This window comes from Bos grunniens, chromosome 17, assembly GCF_055505025.1.
Source record: "Bos grunniens cultivar Pamir isolate PY7600 chromosome 17, Bosgru_T2T1.0, whole genome shotgun sequence".
In the NCBI taxonomy this organism is placed as follows: Eukaryota; Metazoa; Chordata; class Mammalia; order Artiodactyla; family Bovidae; genus Bos; species Bos grunniens.
This window is the reverse complement of record NC_141181.1, coordinates 45,918,093-45,934,295: the sequence shown is the minus strand read 5'-3', so window position 1 is coordinate 45,934,295 and position 16,203 is coordinate 45,918,093. Positions and strand designations below refer to the sequence as shown.

General features: G+C 41.7%; 1 long non-coding RNA gene across 2 annotated transcripts in view; it reads right to left on the bottom strand.

The window, feature by feature from the left end:
• Positions 1-6,517: 6,517 nt before the first annotated feature.
• LOC147355289 (uncharacterized) overlaps positions 6,518-16,203 on the bottom strand; it is a 36,783-nt gene continuing 27,097 nt past the window's right edge. For both annotated transcript variants that reach the window (XR_015143974.1, XR_015143973.1), the window contains one exon: positions 6,518-7,146. This is a non-coding gene — a long non-coding RNA (uncharacterized LOC147355289). The remainder of the gene's footprint in view (positions 7,147-16,203) is intronic.

Genomic DNA, 16,203 nt, shown 5'->3' with positions numbered 1-16,203 from the left:
AGTGGAGGCACACTCCAGATCAATATAGACACATCTGGGTAAGTAAGGCAAGCAGTCAAGTTCAAATAAGCCACACCTGGGGAATACAGTGCTATCCCAGGTAAAAGGAAAATACTTCTGGAAAATCAGGAAGACTTCACAGTTAAGAGTAGACATTTCTGAAGAAAGTGAGTGAAATCCTGGTCATCCTAACACCAGGTGAGTAAGGGACACCTCTGAGCTCAGCTTAGATTCATTAGGGAATTAGGTGCATATTCCAGACCTGCGTTTACACAACTGAGACACTGTTGAGAAGGCCAAGTCAGGAAAGGCACACCTGGGGAAATAAGGTGTTATCTTTGTTTGAATAGACTTACCTGGAGAATTAGAGCAACATTCCACATAAAAATTATAAACTGAAAGACCTAGAGATGTCACAGGACAAGTTGGACACACTGGAGAACCAAGGGTAAACACATCTTTACAAATAGAGGGGAAAAGAGATTAGAGCAGAAACACCTAGGAATTTATGTAGATTTCCCAGGTCAGAGAGGGCACACCAGAGGAAATAGAGAGATATCCCAGGTCAGTGCAGACTCACTTGAAGAATTAGGAAACCATCTGAGGTCAGTGTAAACACACCTTCGGATCATAACAGAGTAGACACACCTAGAAAACACGACATCCAGGCAGTGTAAACGTATCTCAAAATGTGAGTCATCCTAGGTCACAAGTGATAAGCCTGGAGACTTAAGAGAGCTAGCTCAGATCAGTATAGACACACATGGGAACAATGAGATATTCCAGGTTAAGGTAGACACTCTTGGGGAATTACAGAGACACCTAAATTAGGGTAGACTTTGGGAGAATCTGAGAAACACTCAAGTCAAAGAAGGCACATCTGGGGAGCTAGGTAAGTACTTCAGACTAGAATAGACACAGCAGGGGAGACATGGAGACAAGTCAGTATACACACTCCTAGGGGAATTAAGGGACGTTATATGTCACAGTAGATTCACCGGAGAACTAGGGAGACGTCCAAGGTCAGAGATAGATGGGGAATTAGGGTCACATCCTAGGTCACAGCAGATATATATGGGGGTAAGGGAGACATCTCATGTCAGTGTAGACAGTATTGAGAAACAGAGATACATGCCAATCAGAGAAGACATACTTAGTGAATCTGGGAGACATATAAGGCTTGACCAGGGGAATGAAGAAGACATCTCAAGACAGATGAACCAGGGAACTGGAAAAAGATCCCAGGTCAGGGTAGATATATGTGGTTTATTATATAGACATACTTGGTCAGGGATGACAACCGACAGTATTAGGCAGACATCGGAAAGCATCCCAGGTAAATATAGACGCTTGAGGAATTCAGGAGGAGTTGCCCAATTTCAGTGTTAGCACAGCTGGAGAATTAGGGAACCATTTTTCATCAATGTAGATATTCCAGAGGCTTTAGAGAGGTATTCCAGGTCAAGTAAACATGCCCCGATCTAGAGACTTACCAGTTCAAAGTAGATACACCTGGAGAATTAAGAAGATGGCAATAGTCAACATCAGTTCAGTCAGTCAGTTCAGTTGCTCATTCGTGTCCGACTCTTTGCGACCCCATGAATTGCAGCACGCCAGGCCTCCCAGTCCATCACCAACTCCCGGAGTTCACCCAAACTCATGTGCATCAAGTCGGTGATGCTATCCAGCCATCTCATCCTCTGCCGTCCCCTTCTCCTCCTGCTCCTAATCCCTCCCAGCATCAGAGTCTTTTCCAATGAGTCAACTCTTCGCATCAGGTGGCCAAAGTACTGGAGTTTCAGCTTCAGCATCAGTCCTTCCAATGAACACCCAGGACTGATGTCCTTTAGGATGGACTGGTTGGATCTCCTTGCAGTCCAAGGGACTCTCAATAGTCTTCTCCAGCACCACAGTTCAAAAGCATCAATTCTTTGGCGCTCAGCCCTCTTCACAGTCCAACTCTAAAATCCATACATGACCACTGGAAAAACCATAACCTTGACTAGATGGACCTTTGTTAGCAAAGTATTGTCTCTGCTTTTGAATATGCTATCTAGGTTGGTCATAACTTTCCTTCCAAGGAGTAAGTGTCTTTTAATTTCATGGCTGCAATCACCATCTGCAGTGATTTTAGAGCCCAAAAATAAAGTCTGACACTGTTTCCACTGTTTCCCCATCTATTTCCCATGAAGTGATAGGACCAGATGCCATGATCTTCGTTTTCTGAATGTTGAGCTTTAAGCCAACTTTTTCACTCTCCACTTTCACTTTCATCAAGAGGCTCTTTAGTTCCTCTTCACTTTCTGCCATAAGGGTGGTGTCATCTGCATATCTGAGGTTATTGATATTTCTCCTGGCAATCTTGATTCCAGCTTGTGCTTCTTCCAGCCCAGCGTTTATCATGATGTACTCTGCATAGAAGTTAAATAAACAGGGTGACAATATACAGCCTTGACGACACACTTAAACAATTAAGATACATCCCAGGTCTGGGTAAACAAACCTGGGGAATTTGGGAAACATGTCATAGTAGAAAAACCTGAAAATTTAGAGAGACAACCAACATAAGGGTAGATACAACTAGGGAATTATGGAGACATCTCAAAGTAGGTAGGAAATTCTAGGGTCTTAGTGAGATATCCCAAGTCAATATAGACACAGCTAAGTTATTAGGGGGACAACCAATATCAAAGTAGAAATATCTGAGAAATTAAGGAAATATTGCAAATAAGTTTGAACAGATCTCCTGAATTAGGAAGAAATCCCAAGTCTAAGAAGAGAAACCTTGGAAAGTAGTGTGACATCTTGGGTCAGGATAAACAACCCCAAAAATTAGGGAGCTATCCAAGCTCAGAATGAAAGGTTGTTGTTGAATGAAAAAAGACGCCGGGATTCTTGGCCCCCGGAAGGAGAAGAATTCAATCCGGGGCCAGAGACGAGGCTTGATCGCTCAGAGCTTTTGTGTAATAAAGTTTTATTAAAGTATGAAGGAGATAGAGAAATCTTCTGACATAGGCATCAGAAGGGGGCAGAAAGAGTACCCCCCTGCTAGTCTTCAGCTGGATGTTATGTAGTCACTAGCAGTCTGTTAATAAAACAAAGGAATGTCTTAAAACTCAGAATGGCACTAGGCCCCTCACCCATAAAATGCATTTTGGGATAATCTTGGCACCAAATGTTTCATCCTGGGCCATAAAATGATTAACTTAAATCTTGAAGAAGGGCAGATCACCATACAAATAATTTCATTTACATAGATTAGGGGAACAATATCTGAGTATAACATACTGGTTTGTCAAGTAGGTTCTGAGCCAAGAGGGGGAACCGACTTGAAGACAGAGTCTGGGGTAAATGCATAGTACATTAGCATAGCTTAAGACAAACATTTCCATAAGAGAAATGCATTGGTTATCTCTAGGTTTGAGAGTAGTTAACTTCAGGTGAAACCAGGTGTCATTATGGCAACACAGTATTTTAAGAGAAACCTCCTTTTAAATTTGTATAGAGAAGGAAAAAATTATTGCTAGTTTGTTTCCTCCTGCCGCTTAAAAGAGAGAAAAATGTCTGACACTTGTAGGCTATTTCCTCCATTTGGAGACCCCTGGACTTCCTGCCTGTTACCCTCTCAAGAATAGACACATATCATTGAGTCAACAGGGACAATTCTTTGTCAAGGTAGACTCAGCTGATGAATTAAAAAAACATCCCAGTTCAGTGTAGACACATCAGGAAAAGTAGGCAGAATTAGGGTAAGCACATCTAGTGAATGATAGAAACATCACAGGTCAATGTAAAGCACCTGAAGAATTGTGCAGACATACAGGATAAGGGTCAACTGGGAGTTAAGGATAGGTTGCAGATCTAAGTAGACACACCTAGGAAATTAGACTCCCCGGTCACTGTAGACTTCCCTAGGTAATTAGGAACTAGGTCAGAGCAGAAGTGCATGGAGAATTAGGGAACATCCAAGGTCAGGATGGGCTTTTCAGGTGGCACTGGTGGTAAAGAACTCGCCTGCCAATGTAGGAGATGTAAGAGATGCACGTTGGACCCCTGGATCAGGAAGATCCCTTGGAGGAGGGCATGACAACCCACTCCAGTGTTCTTGCCTGGAGAATCCCATGGACAGAGGAACCTGGCAGGCTATGGTCTATAGGGTCACAAAGAGTTGGACACCACTGAAGTGACTTAGCATGCACACACCAAGGTCAGGATAGACACACCTGGAGCTTTAGGGAGACTTCTTAGGACAAATTAAACATTGAGGTCTTAGAAACATCTCAGGTCACATTACACACAATAGACAATTACAAAGTCTTACCACATCAAGAGTGAGAATTAGTGAGACATGCCTGGAGAATTCGTGAGACATGTCTGGTCAATGTGGACACACCTAAGTAATTAGGGCTATACTCCAAATAAATAGACAAGTCTGGGGATAGAGAGTTGTAGATGCAACTCAGGAATTACAGAGACATCTCAGGCTAAGGTAGACAAATCTGAGAAATGAGTATACATCCCAGGTCAGGAAAGACACAACTAGGTAATTAGGAAGACATCACAAGTCAATACAGACACAAGTAGGAATATAGAGAGACATCACAGGTCACTGTAGACACATCTGGATTACAACTGTTATATCCTGGGCCAAAGTAGTAGTTAGTCAAAGCTTATAAATATACATAATGTGAAAAAGAGTCTAGGACATATCGTACAAACATGGGGAATTAGAGACATATCCCAGGTCAGTGTAAACACATCTTGGTAATTAGGAACGTATCCCTGGTCAGTGTAGAAAAATAGGGAGTAAGGGATAAAACCCATATCACAGTGGACATGTTTGGAAACAACTCAGTTCCAAGGTGGCTCAGTGATAAAGATTCTGCCTGCCAATGCAGGAGATGCAGGAGTCATGGGTTCGATTTCTGGATTGAAAAGATCCCCTGGAGAAGGAAAAGGCAAACCACTCAGTATTCTTGCCTTGCAGAATCCCATGGACAGAGGAATCTGGAGGGCTACAGTCCATGGGGTCTCAAAGAGTCAGACATGATTTAGGGATTAAGCATGCATGAGCACACAGATTAGTGTAGACACTTGGAGAATTACAGATCCATCCAACACACCTGGAGAACTAGGACGGCTTCCCAGGTTAGAGTAGATGCACTTGAGAAATTAGGCTATCAGACCAGGTCAGGGCAGACAAACCATGGAATTAGGTAAGCATTCTAGGTCAATGTACACATTTAGGGAATTATTGAGACATCACAGGTGAGCATAGACACACCTGGAGGATTAGAGAAATCACCCGTATGAAACACCTAGGGTATTAATGAGACATCCCAGGTCAAAGTAACCTCCTCTGGATCTTTACTGAGATCCCAAATTAGTGCAGACAAACCTGTGAAATTAGAGAGACATCTGCATCAGTGTAGACACAACTGGGAAACTGGGAAGACAACACACTGAGTGAATTAGCAACACATCGCAGGTCAGTACACTAGGGAAACATCCCGGTCAATATAGACACTGGAAGGACTGGGAAGTTATCAGGTCAGAGTAAACACACCTGGGAGACAGATGCGTCATCCCAGTCAGCGTAGACATACAATGGTAATTAGGCTGTTATTCCATGACAGATAAGAAACTCCAGGGAATTAGGGAACCATTCATGGTCTGAGTAGACACTCCTGAGGAAGTAGAGTCAACCCAAGTCACAAAAGACATACTTGGGAGATTTAAAAAAGCTTTCAGATCAAGGGAGACATACCTAGGTAATTAGAAAGACATCCTAGGAAGTAGTAGACACCAGGATATTTAAGGAAACAGTGAGTCATACCTAGGGAATTAGGGAGACATCACTGGTCAAAGTAGATACACCTGGGAAATAAGGGGGACATTCCAGGTCAGTGTAGACACTTGGATAATTAAGGAAAATCCAGGCCAAAGCAAACAAGTCTGAGGAATAAGGGAAACATCCAATGCCAGGGTAAGCATAGCTGGGGAATTAAGAAGACAGGCCAGGCAAAGGGAGACAAACCTCTGATGTGGGATACCTCCTTAGGTATCAGAGGAGACACCCTTGGGTATCATGGAAATACAAGTCAGCAAATTACATGGGCAATTAGAGAGATATCCCGTGTCAGTGTAGACACACTGGAGGATTTAGGGAAACCTCCCAGGTCAGTATAGACACTTCAGAGAAATAAGGGTATAAGAGCAGGTCAGAGTCGACATACTGGGGAATTAGGGATATTTCCCAGGTCAAGGTAAACACACTTGGGGAACTGGGGCGACATCCCAGGTATAGGTAGGCACACCTGGGGAAATTTAATAAGACACATCTGGAAAATAAGATAGACATGCCAGGTCAGGTATGAGGAATATAGGAGACATCCCAGAAGAAAGTAAACACATCCATACCTTAAGGTGTGTAAACTGCTCAGGGAATTTTACCGATGGGGGAGTATGTTCATGGAGTCCAGCTGCTTGCCACTCAAAAGCCAACAAACAGGCCAGGTTGGTGGAAAGGAACATTTGCTTTATTTCAGATGCTGGCAACTGGGGGGTGGGGGTGGCAGACATCTGTCCAAAGGCCAACTCCACCCCAAAAAGCAGGCAGTGAGAGCTTTTATAGACAGAGTTGGGGGGAGGGTACATGCAGAAACAGCACAGTTATCTCTAACAATCATCTTCAAATTGGTCATCAGTGGTCTGATCAGCACCATCTTGATTGTTTTAGGAACAGTTAATCTTCATTTCCAGGGTCCGTTTGTTCCCATTCCTTTGCAGTCAATTCTCAGAATTGTGGCAGCTCATGTCCTGGGTACAATCTGGTCATCACATAGTTAACTTCCCCACCTGGTGTTTTGGTAACTATAAGACAGCTCACAGAATATGCTCAGAATATCATCTATAGCCCTTGAGAAAGAACTAAAAGTCCTTGACTATGCTTGATGACCACGTTATTATTATTTAGTTTTCTCTGACGGTTTTCCTTTGTTTCAGCTTTTCTCATTTCTGTGATTAAACTTATCCTCTGACTAAAGTTTTCCACAGGCAAAACGCAGGCAGAAGGCATGGGGGGTGAGGTGGGGGTGGCAAGGACCATATGGTCCTGCTCCATTTCAAGAAGACACAAAGACACATCTGGAAAATTAAGGAGACATCATTGGTTAGTTTAGACAAAGCAGAGAATTAGGAAAACATGCAAAATCCAGGTGGAAACCCTTGGGGCATTATAGGAGCATAAACATATTATTTCTTCTGAACCACAAACATGGGGTATTTTTCCATTTATTTGAGTCTTCTTCCATTTCTTTCATTAAACTCTTATAATTTTCAGTTTACAGATTTTCACCTCCTTGGTTAAATCTATTTCTAAGTATTTCACTACTTTTGATGCTGTTATGAATGAGTTTTTAATTTCTTTTTCAGATGTTTCATTTTTTGTGTCTAAAAAGACAGTGGATTTCTGTATGCTGATTTTGTGCCCTAAAATTTAACAGTATTATTGATTAATTCTAACAGTTTTTTGGGTGAGTCTCTATATGAGATCTTATCACCTGCAAATAAAAATGATGTTACTTCTTCCTTTCTGGTTTGGGTGCCTTTTATTTCTTTATCTTGTTTGATTGCTCTGGCTAAGACTTCTAGTATTGTATTGAATAGGAGTGCAGAGAGTGGGCATTCTCTCCTTGTTTCTGACATTAAAGAAAAAGTTTTAAGCATGTGGGAATAAAGGAGATATACAAAGTCAGTAGACAGACCCATGGAATTAGGGAAATATCCCAGGTCAGAGTACACACACCCAAATTATGGAGATCCCTCAGGTCAGAGAGAACACCCATGGGAATGTGGGAGACATTCCAGGTCATTGCAGATATGCCTGGAAAATCAAGGCAGCATCCTGGATCAATGTAGACACATGCAGATTAAAAAGAAAATAGCTCAGGGGAGACATCTCAGGACAAGGGAGAAACACATGGACAGTTAAGGAGATATTCCAGGTCAGAACAGACACACCTTCTGAATACACACCTCGAGACATCTTATGTCAGGGAAGACACACTTGGAGAATGTGGGAGACATCCCAGGTCATGGAAATAACCACAGTCAGAAACCACAACTCAGAAAATAAAGAGACTTCCCAGTTCAGTGTACATGCACAGGAGACACGCCAGGTCATAGTAGACACACCTGAGAATTAAGGAGACTTCTTAGCTCAGGTAGACATATCTGGGAACTAGGGAAACGTGCCAGGTCAGAGTAAACACATTGGAGAATTATGGAGACACGCAAAGGTCACAGTAAGTAAAACTGGATTATTGGAGAGGCATCCAAGGGAATAGTGGGCTTCCCTGGTAGCTTAGCTGGTAAAGAATCCACCTGCAATGTGGGAGACCTGCATATGATCCCTGGGTTGGGAAGATCCCCTGGAGAAGGAAATAGGTACCCATTCCAGTATTCTGCCCTGGAGAATCCCAATGGACAGAGGAGCCTGGTGGGCTGCAGTCCATGGGGTCGAAAAGAGTCAGGTACTACTGAGCAACTAAGAACAGCACACCAAGGGAACAGTAGAAACACTTAGGGAATTAGCAAGGCCTCCCAAGCCAGGTAGTCACAGTGGGAAGCAGGTGACATCACAGATTTGGGTAAATACCCTTGTAGAATTATACACAGAGCCCAGTTCACTGTACACCAAACTGGGGGGACTGAGGAGACGTATTGGATCCACGTAGACACAGCTAGCGAATGAGGGAAAGAGCCCAGGTCAAAGTAGCCATACCTGGGGAATTCTGGAGACATGCTAGGTTGGGTAGACACACCTAGGGAACTAGAGGGCATCCCAGAAAGAATAGAACAGTTGGGGAATCAAGGAGAGATTTCAGGTTGATGTAGGTTCTTCTGGGGATAAACGGAGGTATCTCAGGGAAGTGTAGACATACCTGGGTGATTTGGGAGAAATCCCATTCAGAGGAGATAAGGGCGGTATTAATGTGAATCCCAGATCAAAGTAGACACAAGTGGGGAATTAGAGACGAGGTCACAGATCAGGGTAAACGCACATGGGCAATTAGGGAGACATCCCAGGCTAGATTAGACGCCTCAGGAGTAAGGGAAAAATCCCCAATCAGAGCAAACACACATGGGAAATAAGGAAGACATCCCAGGTCAGTGCAGACATACTTGTTCTGATCCCTCCTGTACTGCTTATGGTTTAAATTCTCCTCAGATAAGCTGCCTTTTGGAAGGGCAGCATCTGGTCATTTGGGATCGTTGAAGCATCTGAACGTCTACAATGGCTAGAGAATCTAATTTCAAAACACTAAAGTTGATAAAGCTTGAGGAGATGAATACAATAAGCTTCCTCTTCACCTTCTTTACGCATGGAGCTAGCTCATCACAGTGTGTGCAGTTGTCATGGTAGCAGGTGGTAGACAGGAGGCAAAATTCTAAAAAGCTTGGAGAAGATAATTTTATAAGTCACTCTTGGCTGCAAATGACTTAAACCTGATTCCTTCTAGGTTAAGCAGCAAACAGGATTTTTTTTTTTTTTTTTTTTTTGCTTGAGTATTTGAAAAAGCCATGTGAGTACTGATTCTGGGCAGAGCTGCAGTCAGGGCTAAGTAGTACCATCAGGACCGGAGTCTCTTTAGCACATGACGCTGCCATCATGATTAAAGTCATTGTCAGGCTTCACATGTCATGACCCGAAAGGCTCAAACTCAGATCATCATTAATATCAGTAGTCCAGACTTTAAACAAAAAATTACCAGTCTAACAAAGTATGGAAACCAGAGGTTCCATAGTATCTGGGATGTAGTAAAGATGTCCCTGAGGAAGTGACATTTAATCTAAGTCCTGAAGATTAAATACCACCTGAACCAAAAAGGAACACAAGGACAGAGTGCCAGGGAGTAGGGAATTGCCCATTCACATTGCCAATGGATCTGGTAAGACTCTGAGCCACCTGATGTTTCATAAAGCAAAGAAGCTACAAAGGGCTAGTGAAACTGTGTCAACCGGACACAAGAGCCATCGTGATGGGTCTCTCGCTGCATAGGGATGGGTTAGTTGAGAGAATCGCATGGAAACATATACATTGCCATATGTAAAATAGAGAGCAAGTGAGAATTTGCTGTGTGGCACAGGGAGCTCAACCCAGAGCTCTGTATCAACCTAGAGGGGTGGATGGGGTGGGAGATGGGAGGTGGGTACAAGAGGGAGGGGATATATGTATACCTGTGGCTGATTTGTGTTGATGTATGGCAAAGGCCAACACAATATTGTAGAGCAATTGTCCTCCAATAAGAAAAGTTTAATTCATATTTTTAAAAAAGAATAATGACTGCAGTGGATTAAACACATCATCAATCCTAAAAAGCAGAAATGAAAAGGTGGGCATTACTATTTATCTTACACAGATAAAAGGATTAAAAGAGAACACTGAGAACAAGTGTACACGAACAGATCAGATACCCTGGATTAAATGGAGAAACTCCTAGAATAAAAAAACTACCACAACTGACTCAAGAAGAAATGGGAAATCTGATCTGACAAGCGAAGAGATGGAACTCAGTGATGAGAAACCTCCCCAAAAGAAAAGCCCAGGCTTCACTGGTGAACACTACCAAACATTGTAAAAGTAATTACTGTGCACAGGGATCTCTTCAGCAGATGACCCTAGCAGTCTCTGCCACTGAAGAAACCAAAGCCAGCACAGTCATCGCAGACCCCCTGGAGACTTCACCAGCTTTCCCCACACAGCTGCGTGAATCCCTCTCTGCTCTCTCCCGCCCTGGCCCCTACCAGAGCCTAGGAACAGCACTGGCAGCCATGCCAGTCCTCGGCAGCTGCACCACAGCAAAACACCAGCCTAGACCCCCGTGTCTGATGCCCATTGCTGTGTGTGCACTCAAGACCAGCCTCTGCAGCTGTGTACTCACACAATACCAGCCTGACACCCTTCCCTGACCTCCACTGCCATGCGCTCACTAAGGGAGATGCTGTGCAGCCACGGAAGAGCATGCTGACAGCCCTGGTAGCTACCAGCATTCCCACAGTTGTCCCTGTCTCTTGTGCCTACCTCAGCCCCCAACACTATCTATGTGTTTGCAACTGGACCCTGCCACTATATAAGACTTGCAGCTGTGCCCTGGAGTTGAGCGTGTAGACACCACTGGGTCTGGCCACTACTGCTGCTTACCTTGATGCTTGGCTGATAGAACTGAAAGCACAGCTGAGGACCCCAACATCCCTTCTTGAATGCCCTTCAGTGCTCACCAAGGACTATGCAATTGTCAGAGCTGTAGGTCTCAATGACATAAGTCAATAAATCATGCCCCCACTCTGGAAGCAGCACTGCCATGCACCCGCGTGCTTGACACCCTGCACCATTAGACCCAGGGTCACAACACACTCCAGAGTGCTTCCTCTTACAGGTAAAGGTCTTTCCTTGCAGATAGAGGAAGCAGTTTCTGCTTCCTCAAATGCACTAATACCACAGAAGAATGCAAGGATTACAAAGAATCAAGGAAACATGACTCCGCCAAAGGAACACATTAAACCTCCGGTAACTGGCCAAACCCAGGAATTGCCTGACAGGGAATTGAAAATAAATGTTCTAAAGATGATCAGAAAGCTATAAGAGAACACAGAGGAACAATTTAATGCTATTAGGAAAATAGAAGAAAAGAGTTCTGGAGATAAGTACAGAGGATGCTTATGTAACAATATGACTGTACTTAATACCACTGAATTGTGCCCTTCAAAATCATTAAAATGGTAAATGCTATGGTGTGTGTGTTTTATCACAATGGAAAAAATTATTTTTTAAAAGCTATGTTTAACATCATACTCAATATTATATTAAATGGCTAATGACTAAGAGTTTTTTCCCCTAAGTTCAGGAAGAAAACTGACCTGCTTTTGCCATTTCTATTCAACATTATACTGGAATTCCTAACCAGAAAAATTATGGGAAGCACAGAAATATTGAAAAATTGGAAATAAGAAAATTTCTATTTACAGATAACTTGATCTTATACTGATATATAGAAAATCCTAAAGAACCCACATACAGAAAACAAAGCGATTTCAGGATGTAAGATCAAAACACCAAATCAGTTGCATTTTTATGTTGCTGTTCAATCACTAAGTCATGTCCCTGTGTTTGTGACCCCATGGACTGCAACATGCCAGGCTTCCCTGTCCTTCACTATCTCCTGGAATTTGCTCAAACTTATGTCCATTGAGTCGGTGATGCCATCCAACCATCTCATCCTCTGTCATCCCCTTCTTCTCTTGCCTTCAATCTTTCCCAGCATCAGGGTCTTTTCCAATGAGTTGGCTCTTCACATTGGGTGGCCCAAGTGTTGGAGCTTCAGCTTCAGCATCAGTCCTTCCATTGAATATTCAGGGCTGATTTCCTTTAGGATTAACTGGTTTGATTTTTATACACTGCTGCTGCTGCTGCTAAGTCGCTTCAGTCGTGTCCGACTCTGTGCGACCCCATAGACGGCAGCCCACCAGGCTCCCCCGTCCCTGGGATTTTCCAGGCAAGAACACTGGAGTGGGTTGCCATTTCCTTCTCCAATGCGTGAAAGTGAAGTCGCTCAATCATGTCCAACTCTTTGCGACCCTATGGACTGTAGCCTACCAGGCTTCTCCATTCACGGGATTCTCCAGGCAAGAGTACTGGAGTGGGTTGCCATTTCCTTCTCCAGCCCACCAGGGTGCTAATAAGCAATTCAAAAATTAAGAAAATAATTTCACTTACAACATCAAAATAATAAAATATGTAAGAACAAATTCTATCAAGGAGGTGCAAGACCTGTACACTGAGAATATAAAACATTACTAAAAGAAAAATTAAAAAACCTAAATAAAAGGAAATAAGTATTTTATTTATTGACTGGAGATTTAATATGTTTAAGAAGTCAAAATTATACAAATCATAGATGTAATGCAATCTCCACCAAAATCTCAATGGCTTTTTTTTTTTTTGCAAAAATAGTAAATCAGATCCTAAAATTCATAAGGAATTTCAAGTTATCCCAAATAGCGAAAACAATCTTGGAAAAGAATAAAATTGGAAGAAAATACATCCCAATTTTAAAACCTACACAAAGCTACAGTAATCAAATGACTGTGGTATTGGCATAAATAGAGCCATATAGACAAATTCAGTAGCACTAAGAATCCAGAAGTCAACACATAAATTCATGGTCAGCAACTTTTGACAAAAGTTTCAAGACCATTCTTTTGGAAAAGAATAGACTCTTGGAAAAAAAATGGCACAGGGGCAACTGGATAACCACATGTACAAGAATGAAATGGAACCTTATGTTATTCCATATATAAAAACTAACAAAAATAGATGAATGACCTAAATTTAAGAGGTAAAAATGTACATTTCCTTGGAGAAAATTTAGTGGTAAATTTTCATGACCTCAGATTTGATCATGGATTCTTGGATATGATGTCAAAAGTACAGGCAACACAGGGAGCTCAATGTGGTACTCTGTAACAACCCAGAGGGGTGGGATGGGGTGAGGGTGGGGGAAGGTTCAGGAGGGAGGGGACATATGTATACTTGTGGCTGATCATGTGGTTGTATGTCAGAAGTCAACACAATACTGTAATTATCCTCCAATTAAAAAGAATTTTTTTTTTAAGTACAGGCAACATTTTGAATATGTTGGCTATCTCTCACATGGTATTAACATTGCTCTCTATTAATGTCTTGATTTGACTGCTATCAATTTCAACTGGTCTACCTGACAGTGAAGCATCCACTGATGAGAATATTCCAGCACAAAACTTTGCAGACCACATTAAATTAGTCACAGCACTTTCTCCATACACTTGTTGTTCATTTGCTAAGTTGTATCCGACTCTGTGACCCCATGGTCTGCAACATGCAAGATTTTCCTATCCTTCACTATCTTTTGGAGTTTGCTCAAACTCATGTCCATTGAGTTGGTGATGTCATCCAACTACCTCAACTCCCTTCTCCTCTGCCTTCAATCTTTTCCTGCATCAGGGTATTTTCCAACATCAGCTCTTTGAATCAGGTGGAGTATTGGAGCATCAACTTCATCATCAGTCTTTCCAATGAATATTCAGAGTTGATTTCCTTTAGGATTGACTGGTTTGATCTTGCTGTCCAAGGGACTCTCAAAAATCTTCCCCACCGACAGAGTTCAAAAGCATCAATTCTTCAACCTCAGCCTTCTTTATGGTCCAACTCTCACATCTGTACATGACTACTGGAAAAATCATAGCTTTGACTAAGTGGATCTTTGTCAGCAAAATGATGTCTCTGACTTTTAGTACACTGTCTAGGTTTGTCATAGCTTTTCTTCCAAGGAGAAAGTGTCTTTTTTGTGGCTATTGTCATTGTCCACAGTGCTTTCGGAGCCCAAGAAAATGAAATCTATCACTGTTTCCACATTTCCCCCTATCTATTTGCCATGAAGTGATGGGACCAGATGCTATGATCTTCATTTTTTGAATGTTGAGTTTTGTCAGCTTTTACACTCTCTATACATTGCACAAATCTTTTTACATTTCAGTTGCATTTTTACCTTTCTTGAAATAATAAAGCATAATATTCCAAAAAAAAAAATAAAGTACAGGCAATAAAAGAAAAAATAAGTTGCACTTCATCAAAATTAAAAACCTTTTGTATATCAAAGGACATTATCACAAAAGTGAAAAGGCAACCTTCACAATGGGAGGAAATATTTGCAAGTAGTTAAGAAAAGCTATGATAAAACCAGACAGTGTATTAAAAAGCAGAGACATCACTTTGCTGACAAAGGTCCATATAGTCACATACAGATGGGCGAGTTGGACCACAAAGAAGGCTGAGCACTGAAGAATTGATGCTTTCAAATTGTGGTGCTGGAGAAGACTCTTGAGAGTCTCTTGAATGGCAAAGAGATCAAACCAGACAATCCTAAAGGAAATCAACCCAGAATATTCACTGGAAGGACTTATGCTAAAGCTGAAGCTCCAATATTTGGCCACCTGATACAAAGAACTGACTTATTGGAAAAGACTCTGATGCTGAGAAAGATTGAGAGTAGGAGAAGGGGGTGGCAGATGATGAGATGTTTAGATGGATCACTGACTCAATGGACACGAGTTTAAGCAAACTCGGGGAGATAGTGAAGGACAAGAAAGCCTGGTATGCTGCAGTTCATGGGGTTTCAAAGAGTCAGGCATGACTTGGAGACTGAACTACAAATCTGATATGAGTTTAGGATTCAGAATATATTAAGAACTCTTACATTTCAACAACAAAAGGCAAACAACACAATTAAAAACTGAACAGACATCCACAGAAGATATACAAATGGCCAACAAGGACATGAAAACATGCTCAACATCAGCATCATTAGGGAAAAGCAAATCACAACTACAGTGAGACTTCAGTCTACACCAGAATGGCTATAACAATATTTTTTAGAAAATTACACATGTGGGGAAGGATGTGCTGACTGAAATATAAAATGGTGCAGCTGCTATGGAAAATGTTGAAAATTTCCTCAAAAAGATAAATATAGAATTACCAAATGATCCAGAATTTCCACTCCTATGCTTATACCCAAAAGAGTTGAAAACAGATATTCTTGCCTGGAAAATTCTATGGACAGAGGAGCCTGGTGGGCTACAGTCCATGGGGTCACAAAGAGCTGGACACGACTGAGCGACTGAGTACTGACCACAGAAAAAATACTTGTACATGAATGTTCATAGCAATGCTACAGATAATTGCCAAAAATTTTTAAATATCCACCAACAAATGAATGGATAGACAAAAGTGGTATACCCATGCAATAGAATATTATTCAGCCACAAAATGGATTAAGTGCTACTACATGGATAAACATTGAAAACTTTATGCTAAGTATAATAAAAGAAATCAGAAACAAAGTCACCTATTTTTAATTTCATATGAAATGTTAAGACTACACAAATTTATAGCAATAGAAAACTGTTTAGTAATTGTCAGGGACTGCGGTGCAGGAAAGAATAGGGGTTGGTCAAAATGTTTTGAAACAGAATAAAGGTGATGGCTGCATAGCATTTTAAATGTACTAATGGCCACTAAATTGTACACTTTAAAATCCTTAATTTTATGTTATGTGAATTTCACCTCAATTAAAGTAAAAACCATGAGTAAAATAATAGATT